The sequence below is a fragment of the Malaya genurostris genome, chromosome 2 (genome assembly GCF_030247185.1).
Source record: "Malaya genurostris strain Urasoe2022 chromosome 2, Malgen_1.1, whole genome shotgun sequence".
Lineage (NCBI taxonomy): Eukaryota > Metazoa > Arthropoda > Insecta > Diptera > Culicidae > Malaya > Malaya genurostris.
The window spans coordinates 260,017,161-260,032,133 of record NC_080571.1 but is presented as its reverse complement, the minus strand read 5'-3'; the positions used below and the strand labels follow the sequence as shown (position 1 = coordinate 260,032,133).

General features: G+C 36.8%; 1 protein-coding gene across 2 annotated transcripts in view; it reads right to left on the bottom strand.

Moving 5' to 3' along the window:
• Positions 1–13,585, bottom strand: part of LOC131429701 (cyclin-Y-like protein 1) — a 30,006-nt gene extending 16,421 nt beyond the window's left edge. Inside the window, exons 1-2 of one of the 2 annotated variants that reach the window (XM_058594013.1) lie at positions 13,417–13,585; positions 12,577–12,968 (exon numbers count right to left, since the gene is read on the bottom strand). The gene's annotated coding sequence lies outside the window, so the exon portion shown is untranslated. The remainder of the gene's footprint in view (positions 1–12,576; positions 12,969–13,416) is intronic. The other variant, XM_058594014.1, reaches the window with a different exon arrangement.
• Positions 13,586–14,973: the final 1,388 nt, after the last annotated feature.

The following is a 14,973-nucleotide window of genomic DNA, read 5'->3' as shown; positions in this document are numbered from 1 at the left end:
CGATTCAAGTGTTCAATTGTATCAATTATTCTAGAGTGTTCAAGAATCGTAACTACCCAAAGATGTCTCAGAAACCGCTGTCGGTGATTGCTCCATGCATCCTGGAAAGTAAGTGTTAAAAGATAGTTACAGTACATCATCTTAAGAAAACGACATTTAAGTTCTTCGATTTGGAAGGTAACTTAATTAAGACATTTGTGCAAAAGCTCCGTCCAATTTTTGCGTCGTTAATTCCAAGCTCTTCTGCATAGTTTCCTTAGTCTAGCCTGAATTTGTCGAACTAACTAACAAACACAAAACAGCAAATCGATTCAATAGACGATTGCATAGGTACTTGTTGGAATCGAAGGTAGGTGAAGTCTTGATGATCTGCTACAAATTTCTGGAATTGCTTTACTACGAATGAACAAAATTCTTAGGGAGCTCAATTTTAACCCTCCCACCTAGGCTTCCATACTAAGGTATGGGCAATGGATTCATCATCTCCCAGCACGTGTCTCTGGCTCAGGGAACGCCGCTCAAGTGTCGAGAATTGTGTAGCCGTGCCAAATGGGTCGAGTCGAGACAGCGCTTTACGCGTTTCGCCACTATTCATGAGGGAAAACAGCCTATGCCCATGGCCGGTAAAAATATTGCCAGTACACCCGTTTGACTGGAAAAAATGATTTTCTTCCGTTGTAGTAGCGGTTTTCTGCAGACATTGGGATGTGATGAAATTAGAGAAGAAATTTATGTTTCCTAGTTACCGGCCTGTTTTTCACTGCAACCGAAAGCATCACCACCGCGATGGTGTTCGGAGGAATCGCACGGTGTTGGTGGGATCAGAGACGTAGGTAGATATTTCCTGCCGGAACTATATCTTTATTTTTTTGCAGTTTTGGATCGATGCATCTCCCACCCCGCCCCGTAGGAGCGAAATATGATGGGCTTTCATGTGCATTAATATCTGGTTACTGTGCCACATGCTACGTAGCGTGACTAGCGCCACCTAGCTTTATGAAGCCATTCGGTCTGATTGAACGGCGACGGCAATATGCGACACGTAAAAGTGTAAGACCATGCACAACGAACGAAGCACTTCAATAAGCAATTTAGGAAAATTTTCATCAATATATATTCATTCTGTCGCGGGTTCCATTAGGTGGAACAAATCTAATTTGAGTTGGTATTTGCTCGTAAAGGAAACTTCTTTTCAGGTACTATTGAATTTGTAACGTAATCGAATAGTGGCTGCGAGATTTTTTGGAACATTAGTGCCATGCCCGTTTATGTAGGTGAGAAGCTGCCGAGAAGAATTTTCGGTGTAACACTTGTCATGCGATAGCAAAGTCTGTAGAGTGTCAAGTTCCATATTAAAATGTAGTACTAATATTTTTTTTCATTTTTTTTCCGCATTCCACCTCTTCACCACGGAAGTCTTTTCAACTGAATGACTCAATTACACCTTCAGTTAATCGACGTAACATAAATGACGTCAACGAGCATCTATCGCCGTGGATTGTACCGAGATGCGTGCAAACGATGAAAAGGAAACACTCCAAACCGAGCAGCAGCAGCATCAGAAGTGCGATCGGATGTAGGTTAATTAAATATTAAAATTTACAGTCGCGTGACACCTCTAAGAGCGAGCACCGGTTATCAAGGTGTGTAGTGGGTAAACAACGGAAACAGCCGCTTGGTGCAGCTCGATGATAAAACCACCGAAGCCGATATTAATTGGCAAATGGTTCCAAGTAACACTCTGGCTGGCCGTAAGTTTAAAACTGGAAAAGTTCGCTTCCATTTGCTCCAGCAATTTGTGAAAACAAAAATAATGAAATCGGCACAAGTCACCGATTTGCTTCGACTGCCGTTCCTCCCAGCTTTCCATTATCAGCAGTATCAGCTGTCGGATTGAATTGCCATGGGATTAGGCATCATAACCAATGCCGGGGTGTAATCGCATCGCTAGGTACGGATGATTCCTTCGTTACCGATCTCGTTTGAACTCCCTATCTATATTCATAAGAGATCCGATGAGCGATTATCCGAACTGAACGGCGTGTGGAGCATCAAAGCGCCGGCAGTCGAGCTGCTCCGTTTGAGGCAAAATCGCTCTCCTCTTGTCTGTCCACCCGCTGATCGAAGACCCAATGCTAGAGGCCAGCTGCATTTCTCTTTACTCTAAAATTAGGTTAAGGTTGAAAACGAATAAATAAAATTGTTTGCCAATAGACGAGAAAATTGAATGAGTTTAGGCTCTGGCGGAATGGGATCACGAATAAAGTTATGATTTTAAAACGCCATCGGTTCAACGATGAAATGATGAAAAAGAAACTCGAGGTCTAATCGTGCAATGAAATGATCGTAACAATGAGGAAAATATAACGAAACTCTTTTATATCTCGCAACTGGTTTTAGATAATTTTAACTCTCATATTTCATATAATAAAATGACAGTCAATTCTTTAAAGTTTATAATCTTAGAGACAGTGCCAATATGATAGATCATATTTTCCAGTCTTGGAAAATTCCAGTCATCAGATTTTCAGAATAGAAATGTTTACTATTCCGATCCAGCAGAAATCACAAATGTGTCAGTTTACTCGTTTTTCATGGTTTACCCAAAGCTAGATGACATGGTTTCGTTAAATCCGAGCAAGAAGCGGCGAGGTTAGATAGGAAAACCTGGTTTAATCCACCTATTGGTGTGATGGTGCCTTTCCTACGTTATTCACAAAACAGGAATGGGCGTAAACCTAGAAATCGAAACAGTTTTGAGTCAAATTTAGAAATGTAATGTTTTACCTTTCTCATATAGTAAAGTTATACAATCGCTGTGAAAAACCGACATTACAACCGATATAACATTCGATTCAGCTTGACGAACTGATCAAATCTCGATAAACATTAGAAAAGGTCCCAAGTGCAAATGACAGTTTCTATTTGTTTACTTTCTCTTTCAATTATTACGGCATAGTGGGTTCAGTCGTTATTCTATGTAAAGAATTGGAAAGAGGGATTGCCTATAAAACCATAACAATCGAAAGAGAAACTAAACGAAGAAAAACTCTCATTTGCACTTCAGACCTTTTCTCGTGTGTGTCTTCAAATGTCTCTGAGTGTATTTGTGTTTGTATGCGACAAAAAATGTCACTCAGTTTCTCAGATATGGTTGAACCGATTTTTCCAAACTTAGATTAAAATGTCTTCTGATCCCATAGACTGCTATTAAATATTAGTCCAATTCGACTTCCGGCTACGAAAATTCAGGGTGATATGCACCAAAAAATGGAAAAAAATAGTCACTCACTTTTTCAGAGATGTCTAAACCGATTTTCACGAACTTAAATTCAAACGAAATGTCTTATACTTTACTAGTCTGATGTTGAATTTTATCTTGATACGACTTCTGGTTGCTCTTGTTGTGTCTTAGAAATGCGTGAAACATCGAGATCTGGTGTTATCACAAACTTCTGACATTTAGAAAATTTTCGATTTTTTCAATTCCTTAGACATTTGACATTAATTTTTTTTAATTTAGCGTTTTTTTTCTACGCGGATTTCCGAAGCTACGCGGTCTCAAATTCTCTAAATCCCAAAACCGACTAAAATTTTTTTTTGAGCTTACACCAGATCTGGACGTTTCATGCATTTCTAAGATATTTGGTATCAACAAAAAATTTCTTTAGTTTTGCGGGTTTATTCACATAGTTACAACGATTTCCGAAGTTATGTGTTTTTTTACGCGGATTTCTGAAGTTATGCGGTTTTTTTTGCGCGGTTTATTTCACGCGGTGCGTAAAAAGAGACCTAAGTGTATTTGAAAATTTATGAAAAATTGCGCACCCAATTATCTCGGAAAATCCTTAACCATTTCTTACAAACTAAGGTCTTATAACTCTTAAACAAGTGCCCAAATTCGATCAGGATACGATTTCTAGTTCTGGATTTACAGCGCGATAAGTGAAACATGTTCAATTTTATGAGCACTTTTTTCACATTTATGGCGAACAGAGGTGCAAATTTGTATAAAACTGACTAGTAAATTCTTCTACTTTTCAGATCCTGTTATATACCTACTTTGACACTAGTAGTCCCTGGTTTCCGGTTCCGAAAGCAGTGAAAAAAATTGCAACTCACTACTGAAAAATGGATGGTTTAATGGATGTTCTCAAATCTTGATATAAATTAATGGTCTCATTGCTTTAAAAGCTATTGTGCAATTTCAACAAAGTTTTGGCATTTAGAAAAGATTTTAAGACGGTTCATTCCAGGCAAACTTGCCAATAAGGTTTATTATAAAATGTATTTGTATATGTGATCTTAACATAATTTAATCCTGATCAATGTATTGTGATTTAACGAGACATAATCAAATAAAGGTTAATGTTTTAAAGTCGGGGAACGTATGGAATTTCGAACCATTAAATATTTAAGTCTTATCTGTCATTATATAACATCGATCATTAGCAGTCAAACCAATCAGACATATTTTGTGATCTCTACGATTATTTTGGGATCCAAAAAGTTATTTTGTATTCTAAAAACTATATTGGGTTTCCAATACTTCTGCGTAAAACCAAATAGGTTGATATCTTTACAATCATTGTGTGTGAATACTATTTGCATACCATTTGTTCCTCTTACTCATGGGCGACTATTTAGTAAAACTTAGCTTGCTACTACTCAATCCATCGTTTTTTATTTATATTTTGCAATAAAATCTTACATGTTTTCATTACAAAGTCATACAAACCGTTTTACATATTCATATTTGTTAAAATTATCTCAATTTGTAGAGTGGTTCAAAATTCCCCACGATTCTTCAAAATTACAAAATTAAATATAACAGTTCGGCTGAAAAGTTCGTATCGTTTAATAGAAACACGCATTTTTTTGCCAAAATTCGTTTTTATTATTCAACACAATTGCCATCAGAGGCGATACAGCGATTATAGCGATCTTCCAACTTTTCGATACCATTTTTGTAGTACGATTTGTCCTTTGCCTCCAAATAGGCCTCAGTTTCAGCGATTACCTCTTCATTGCTTCTAAATTTTTTACCAGCGAGCATTCTCTCGAGGTCTGAGAACAGGAAAAAGTCACTGGGGACCAAATCTGGAGAATACGGTGGATGAGGGAGCAATTCGAAGCCCAATTCGTTCAATTTCAGCATGGTTTTCATCGACTTGTGACACGGTGCATTGTCTTGATGAAACAAAACTTTTTTCTTCTTCAAATGAGGCCGTTTTTTTAAATTTCGTCCTTCAAACGCTCTAATAACGCTATATAATAGTCACTGTTGATGGTTTTTCCCTTTTCAAGGTAGTCGATGAAAATTATACCATGCGAATCCCAAAATACAGACGCCATAACCTTACCGGCCGATTGTTGAGTCTTTCCACGCTTTGGGTTCGGTGCATCGCGTGCAGTCCACTCAGCTGACTGTCGATTGGACTCCGGAGTGAAGTGATGGAGCCATGTTTCGTCCATTGTTATATATCGACGAAAAAAATCGGTTTTATTTCGATATAACAGCTCCAAAAACTGCTCAATTCGTCAATTCGTTGTTTTTGATCGATTGTGAGCTCACGCGGCACCCATTTTGCACAAAGCTTCTCATATCCAAATATTCGTGAATAATATGTCCAACACGTTCCTTTGATATCTTTAGGGTGTCAGCTATCTCGATCAACTTCACTTTACGGTCATTGAAAATCATTTTGTGGATTTTTTCACGTTTTCATCGGTAACAGCCTCTTTAGAACGTCCACTGCGTTCATCGTCTTCGGTGCTCATATGACCAGTACGAAATTTTGCAAACCACTTACGAATTGTTGCTTCGCTCGGTGCAGAGTCTGGATAACACTCAACAAGCCATTTTTTGGTATCGGCGGCACTTTTTTTCATCAAAAAGTAGTGTTTCATCAGCACACGAAATTCCTTTTTTTCTCATTTTTTTCACAATAACAAAAGTAGCTTGCAATATCTCACAAACTAATAATCAGACAGCTGTCAAATTTATACACGTATCTTTTGAAGGTTGGTACTAACTGAAAATGGTATGGATTTAATTCTAGTGGCGCCCTCTCATAGAAACGATACGAACTTTTCAGCCGATCTGTTAATTTTATAATCTTATAACTTTGAAATAAATTCGTATTCGGTAAATCCACAAACGTGGCATTTTACTTTTAGTTTAATCTTTATCTCAAAAATTAGGAAAAATTAGGTATTTCAGATGAGTTATTATTTAGAATCAAAATTTGGTTTGAAACATCCCCAGTTTCCCTCATTTATACACTCTAGTCTCTTTTTATGCGGTTTGTAATGTGAATTTTCACAATTATGCAGTTTTTTATGCGAATTTTCAAAGTTACGTGAATTTTTCTGGGAATTTTGAAAGTTTTGTGTTTTTTTTGTTTATTTTTAGATATGCACGAAAATCGAGATCTAGTGCTATTTCGAAAAAATAGAATAAGGTACTTCAAAAAAATTAATTTCTGAACAATTAATTTAATACCAGATCTTGATATTCTACGAATTTTTAAAACATCTGACAACAATTTTTTTCTATTACTTTTTCGATTTTTTATGCTAACTTTTAAGCTTATGCAGTTTTTTTATACTCATTTTTTTCTATTTGTGTGCATCTCTTACGCTTCGAAGATCTTATGGTGCTTAGCTTCTCAGTTACTCACGACGATTTAATGTTATTTGTGGCATAACGAGAAAAGTTGGATATGCAACTCTCTTCAATAACAGAATATTTTTTCTCCTTTTTGAACTACTGCCGAGCGAAAGACATTTTCGAGATGGTAACCCTAATCTGAAATGTTCACATCGACTTGATAACCTCAAAACAATCAAACAGAGACATTGAATTGAAACAAAAAAAATATTTGTTGATTAAATATATAAAAATCGGCAAATTTTCTGACAAATTCTCAAACTTGACATCGCTGCAGATGCATAAACCAGCGCGCTACTGGGCCGCCATTTTCTTGTAACCATCATCTTTTCCGTAAAGTCAAGAACAACGAAGAAATATGTAAACATAAACAAAAAGTTTGTTGATGCTAAATATCTGTGAGATTTGTTGAAATAAGGGTTGATTTTTATATGATTGATTATAATTGTGATATCGTTATGAAATGTGCGGTGCCAAATTGTAATACTGACTTTCACAATCGATGATGTGTTGTAGGGTAGCTGAGGTATTTTGGCCACTTTATATATTTTGGCCCACCTAACAAACTTTATGGATTTAATCGATGTTAAGTAACCCATGTTGCATCAATTTGAAGCTAATCACATTAAATTACCTATTGAACAATCTAATCAGCGTGGTTACCACGAGATAGCGTTATGGTGATTGTTTTGACATATCCCATATATTTAGAAAAATTTTTGACGAATTTTTCCATTTATGTTACTTGAGTTTGAACGAATGCAGATGGCAAAACCTTACAAATATGAGTAAGAAAAATGATTTTTCACGTGTTGTCATCAAACATATGATTTAGAATTGTCCTATACACTTGAAAATCTTGGATGAAATTTGAAATTTTCAATTCACATACAGATTTGATTTAGATGATAAAACATGAGAAACAGACAAATAAAACAACTTTTGATCATAATTTATCAGTATATCTCAAAATCCAACAATAAAAACAAAAAATTTCCCAGATATGAAAACAGTACCCAACCTCACTTCTTCGAATTTGATATTTCATCTTACGATTTCTTTTTAAATATAAATCAGACATTCCGCGGAAAGTTACTGAAATATTAAGGATCGATTTTTTTACCAAATTTTCACACCTTTTTGTATGTTAGTATTCGATTCAAAAGAAAAAAAAAATAAAAACCCGAATCTTCAAGCAAAATCTGAAAATTATCACCATTGCTTAGTTCAAAGCTTGCCGCTTGAGCAGCACCGCGATCGCAGAAGAGTTGACTGGATTCTTCAATTGCGGAAGTGGGCCAAAATCAATCCTAAAGTGGGCCAAAATACCTCCGTTACCCCTTTTCTCTTCATTTCGTTTACTTCACTCTCACTGACTTGCTAACTTTGAAAGCCCCAAACGCCGAAGATGTTGGCTACAATAGCACTGGCTAGAGCGCCTTATTGTTGCCCCTAGTAACAGGTAACAGGCTGGCGAATACCTCTTAGAAAGCCAAACAAACTGTCAAATTCCTACGCTAGAGCATGGGTGTTTGACGGTTCGTTTGGATCCCTAAGAAATATTCGCCAGTCTGTTTTTATGAGAGTCTGTAGTTGTCACCAGACTGGTTTAAACATTCTATTGAGGTTTCTATGCCCGGTGAAAAATGTACGGCGACCCTAGTGAAAAATGGGTGGCCACTACATTTACTGATGAAAACAAAACAATATGTAAAAGCGATTAAAGAATCCAACCAACTCTTTTGCGAACGCTGCGCTGCTCAAGTGGCGAGCTATGAATTAAGCAATGGTAATAGTTTTAAGATTTTACTTAAAGAATCGAAAAAAATGCCGTTTTTTTTATTTTTTTTTCTTACGTATCGAATACTAACATACAAAAACGTCTGAAAATTTAGTAAAAAAATCGATCATTATTCATTCAGTAACTTTCCGTGCTCTGTTTTATTGATATTTATGGAGAAATCGTAAGATGAAATATCAAATGCAAAGAAGTGAGGTTGGGTACTGTTTTCTTATCTGGAAAATTCATTGTTTTCATGGTTGGATTTTGAGATTAATTGATAAATTATGATCAAAAGCTGTATTATTAGTCTATTTACTTATGTTTTATCATCTAAATCAAATCTATACGTGAACTAAAAATTTCAAATTTCATCCGAGATTTTCAAGTGTATAGGACAATTTTTAATCATATGTTTTATGACAACACGTGAATAATTATTTTTTTACCCATATTTGTAAGGTTAGGCTATCTGCATTCGTTCAAACTCAAGTAAATTGAAAAATTCGTCCAACATTTTTCTAAATACATGGGATATGTCAAAACAATCAGCATAACGCTATCTCGTGGTGATCACTCTGATTGGATTCTTCAATTAGGTGTTGCACGAACATGACATAACCTCACAAAAATGAAGAGAATGAACTTGTTTACAGTTTAAAAGATCATCAGAAGTTCATCGTTCGAATATAAATATTGCAAGTCGCCTCACACTCAACAGATTCATACATATATCGCTCCTTGATGCTGGAAAAACATACAGGGCAATCTTTTTAGTTATTTTCACTGTGGAATACGTTTTTAACAGGCACTTTTTCGTCATTTTTTTCAATTTTTAACTTGCAGTCGCAAAAAAAAAACAAGTACACTGCAACTGTCAAAGATGAACTTGATTCATCGACAGTTCATTTGTCGTTATCGTGCAAAACCTAATTCACACGAAGCATTAGGCGACTATAACTGGCATGGAACGGTTACGGAACAATAACATTAATTGTAAGTAATTCATACGAAGGTACACAACGTCAAGTTCACGGAACATTTTGACGTCGGATGAGTGAGTAATATTCGGCTAAACAAATTATTAAATGAATCTTGATGTAGACCGAAGTTGATTGATCGTCTGAATCGTGTTTAATCCAGACGTTTTCCGATGAAAACAAACCAATCTCATTTGCATTTGTGTTTCTTCGCGTGCAAGCTTTACGTGGCCGATTGAGCCGATTTTTTAAATATTTTTTTTTCAGTTGGATCTCGTTGTCACCCTTTTTCTAGGTGGAGAGGAGCTTCCATTTCCCTCCTGCGAGGATTGAGGGGCACTTCGTTCGTGGTTCGTCTCGTCATCCATTGCCGCATCGATGGTACTGTTGTCGATTTCCGTCTTCTTTTCGTTGCTAGTTGCTGTAGATGCACCTTGTTGTACCGTAGTGAACAGCTTTTTGGCAATATTGACATGTGGTCATCTGGTTGTCATAGGTAACAAGTGATTTGCATGGAATTCTTGTATCTTGACCGAAAATCACATAAGAAGGTATAGCCTTCTTCAAATGTATGCGTAATAAACGTACGCCATTTAGAATACCGGAAAAAATTCTTCCACTTTTCTTTTTCGATAGAGCGAATCTCTCCGTATTGGGACATAGTTTTGCGAATATATGAATCGGTGACGCCTGAGGGAAGATCATGTACACGCACTTCTATAGCACTATCTTCCATATATACTGGAATGTTGTACTTAATGTTCTCGTGCTCCACATAGTGCACATTGTTATTGTCTTTTGCGAATTGAATTGCATCCAACTCTTTATAAAACTGGATGTAAATAACATTATTTGTCTTATTGCATTGAAGTAAATGCACACGTTTAATGTCAAGATGCATTTGCTCCTTAAGCAAACCTTCAAGTTCTCGTATCGAAGGTCGAATCTGAAATGGCTGAAGTCAACAACAATTGTATTATTTCGTGTCGGTGGTAGCTTTTGTTCGTTTGGTTCACTCATTTCGAGGTCGTTCTATTGTTCACTGCACAATACTGTACTTGGTTTCTTCTGTCCCGAACGTAAGCGGTTTTGTTTTATCGACTGACTTAGATGAGATGTGAAAGCGAACTGCATTTGTGGTTGTAAGTGGGCTGTCAGAAAGACTAATTAAACAAATAAGCAACGTTGCCAGGTATACCGTTTTCTCGGTATTTATACAGATTTTTGACCTCTATACCGCAATACAGATATGTACTTCCAAAATACCATAATTCACGGATCATACAGATAAATACCGATTTTGGTGATATTTTTTGCTTACCTAAATGAATCTTGGTGACATTTTTTTGGTACTTATGTAAAAGACAGGCACATTTTTTTTTTACTTATGGAAAGAGGTTTAGATTTTTGCGCCGAATACAATTTTTTGGAAAAATAATCTACAAATAAGATTAGACGTTTTCGCCAAGCTGCTGGTGGCGTCATCTTTTGTAAAACACTGACAATTTACTTTTGGATTTACCTGCAAGAACATAGATGCACAGTTTCAGCTTACATTCTGAGTCATTGACCTCTCTACAATACCAACAGGCAGTGTGGCTCATCGGTTATTGCGAACATGAGCACACAATAAAATCGAAATGTGACACACTTCCGAACGGGTTGAAAGTCGTCCATTCGAGCATGGATAATACAATCGTAAAAATATATCACCAATAAATATTTTTCTAGTCCCACACTCGACGATTCCAGCACATCGACAGTGACGACATACCGCAACAGTCAGGTCGATATCGATAAGTATTAGTCGTAGTAGTTTTTGTACTTGACCCGGGATGTGTCACAATGTTTTGTTGCCTGGTTAGATCAGCGTCATATGGCGTTTGGCGGCTTACTGATAGCAGCAAAAGAAAACGAACAGTGATAAAAGAGATCAAGAAGCGCCGTTCTACGATTGGCAACAAAATAAAATAAAAAAAACTACGTCGGTTCGAGTGGTCAACATTGAGTCACAACCATAGTGTGCCTATTGAATGCACCATTAGTCTGTAAAGTTGAATTGTAATGGTTGTGTTGAGGGTTGTTACTATTTTTTTGCGGAATATAATCGACGAATTTGGATCGATTTTACAGTTGTGTCCTGCAATACAGTAGTATTAATTTTTTTTTGTTTCAATTATAGAGGTTTTAACTTCAGGTCATGAATTGAACCCAGGCGGGCTGCGTGAAAGGTATCGACTTACCCATCGCACTATACCCGTCCCCAGTAGTATTAATATTTTAGAAGACTACGAAATATGCATTGCTTAAGTTTAACCATATATAGCAAAATGTCGTTAGTTTATATATACTTTCATTACCAGAACAATTTTCAATGTTTCGTTCAAATTCAAGGATGCTTTTTTACAACTAAAACATATTACACTTCTATCGCTTTTACGGCGCCCCCGGGGCCACGAGGTCTAGATTATATGTTTGTCTGCTTTGTTATTATATGACTGATTGGCGTCGTCCTCGTCACAATGTTTTTTTTTCCCTACAAAATGAATATAACAACGGGTACGAAAAAAAACAACTTTGAACGATTCCTAGAAACAATTATACCTACGATAATGTGAAGTTTAAAATACAATAAATATCTAATCCAATAGAAAATAGTTGATTCTAATAGAACGATTTCGACAGTCACTTATTTCTTCCTGAACCAAAGCGAAAAATAAACTCGAACCAATTTACTTTCAGGCAAATAACCGTGGTATTTAAAACTGTCCCTTAACACATCATTACGATTTATGTCGCGTAATTTTTAATAACACATATTACACAGACCGAGCAGGAAAATATGAAAATAATATTTTTCATTCGCAGAGTTAGTCGTCAGTATTCAGTGGGGAGATAATTTGACACGGTTGAGTAATAAAGCAGCTCACACAGACAGCCGTCCGGTCGAAATCGATATCATAAGCAATAATTTGATTTCGTGCTCGGAAAACCGGATTAGTGAACGACTCAAAGCTAGTCATGTGATGACACTCACTGCAAACTAGTCGTTCCCGTTTTGGAAGTTTGAATTAAACGAAACCAAATTGACTATAAATCGAATTAAACTAGTCCACACAAAGGGCGACACCTTCTTAACCTACCAGTTCTTTTCCAAAGCTTCGATACGATTTGTCCTGCCAGAAGAGAAAAGATTGGCGCTAGCAGGCCTCCGTCCTGCAATCCACAAGTTTTGTTTGTAATGTTTGCTTTCTGGTTTGTTCAACCGCACCGCGAGATCGCAGATTATTTACGGAACCTACTATTTTATCGCCTAATGCACCGCACTTGCAAAAGCAATTTTATCTTCCATAATCAGCATCATAATACTCATTATAGCTTCTTTACTTTAATCCGAATGCCGATGGTGGTATCACTTTTTTCTACACTTTATTTCGCCTCATCTAGGCTAGTTTCACGAGTTTATCTTTCATTTAGGTTGAATTGATTTTGCAACACAAACCACTTTTGCTTGCGCGGCTGCCCTACGGAGAATCTGTTGCACAAAACGAGGGTAGGAGAGGAGGTTAAATATTAATGAATTTTACGATTGCCTTGGGGTGGATGTTGGTCACTTTATGATGCTAAGCTTAGTTGGTTTTACATTGATTCTTGCTACATCTTATTTCTTCTAGTCAGGATGCAATGCCGATTAATAAACTATAGCGATGAAAAAAACACACAATAGCAACCACTCATACGGATCGAATATATATGGAGCCGGTTTTTGCTTATATTAATCACTAACAGGAATTTATCCACCGGTCCACTAGCGAAAAAAATTAATCAAACCATTTTCAACTTGCTCATCTTCTTCTGCTATTGCAGCCAAAGTTGACACCCGATACTTTTTTATTTTTTTCACCTTTTCCAAGCAAGCACCAATTTGCAGTTGCTGCCTACGATTTAGGGTTTTTTTTCTTTTACTCGTAAAGCAGACTCACTTTTCTAACCGAGTTTGGAAATGATCCAAATTTAACAAAACGGCTAGCGATTTTTTCCTCAATACGAGCAGTATGTCACCGCTGATGATAAAGTTTTGTTGTTCCAGAATCAAGACATTTTGCCCAACTCGACTGTCCGTGTCAGAAAACTCGTCTCGTCGCCTGTGCTTTTACCCGTGAACTGAAAGCTAAACGTCGAACTGGAAATATTGAGTGTGCGTGTGTGTGTAAGACAGATTGACGGATGGTTGAGGGGTTACTCGATTGGAGATGGTTACTTTAATGCAACCAGGGACACAACATGACATAATATTCACTTATCATCTTTGGGATTGTAGGGTAACAGAGGTATTTTGGCCCACTTTGTAAAAATATCCACCAAATGTTTTAATATCTTTAAAAAATCCTTCCGCAGTAGGTAATTTAATGTGATTAGCTTCAAACTGATGCAACATGGGTTACCTAAGATCGATTGAATCCATATAGTTTGTTAGGTGGGCCAAAATATATGAAGTGGCCAAAATACCTCTGTTACCCTAGATATCGCATGTAAATATCAGATGAATCTTTCTCGTCAAATGAATCATTTTGTGTATGCGTTTCAATAATGAGAGTCTTAAGTACGATTCAGATGGTCCGTCACCTTCCGTCACAGTCAAGCCAAAGCTAAACTCAAGATTACAATGTCCCATACGATCCATCGAAAAATATCGGACCAGTAATCGTGAACCAGTGAACTTAGTAATAGTGTAATTTTGTTGACCTTTCGTTAACAAGCGTCGAAAAACATTTGAAAATGACGGTAAAATTCTATAGCAACAAGTTTGGAAGGAAGTAAATATACCGCACAAAATATATTGTAACATCCATGCACTTTAATGCTTCGTAAGATAAAAATATTGCAAATTGAGCAGATTCTTAGCAATAATTCCAATTGAGTTTTGGTTTCCTGTTTCAAAATCCACTCGATATGCAGTAAAATACCGCGATTTATATCATATTGCAACTTAAGATTAATTCCACATAAACAAACATTGTCATAGCTACAACGCATGTAGCGATTCGACGCTTGTAGTATCAAACTAATTTTGACGGAAGGGACGGATCGTCTGAATCGTACATTAAACTAAACTAACGGCGAAGTCCCATAAAGGTAGCGCTTTGCCGTGGTGAGATGAAGTACGCTGCCGATCCCGGGGTTTCACGTACTTTATCCAAAATTTCGAGAGAACGGGGAAAAAAGCGGAAATTCCAAGAACATATGATTCTAGATAATTGGTTTTTCTATCGATTCGTATAAAAATTGTGCCTGATAAACGTTTTCATTGAAAGATTTCGTGCGAATTGAAAAACTAAATGAGTTTTTCCTTATTCTTTCGCACACTCACAATGTCAACACCAGAGTTGCGAACGGTACTGGAGAATGACACGAAACATCAGACAGTCAAACCGCACAAATGACAGCAGTCGCCGATGGTACTTCGCCGTGAAGTAGCAGATGAAAAATGTCATAGGTCTCATGACATTTTCTCTCGTGAATGTCGCCGTTTGCTCTCA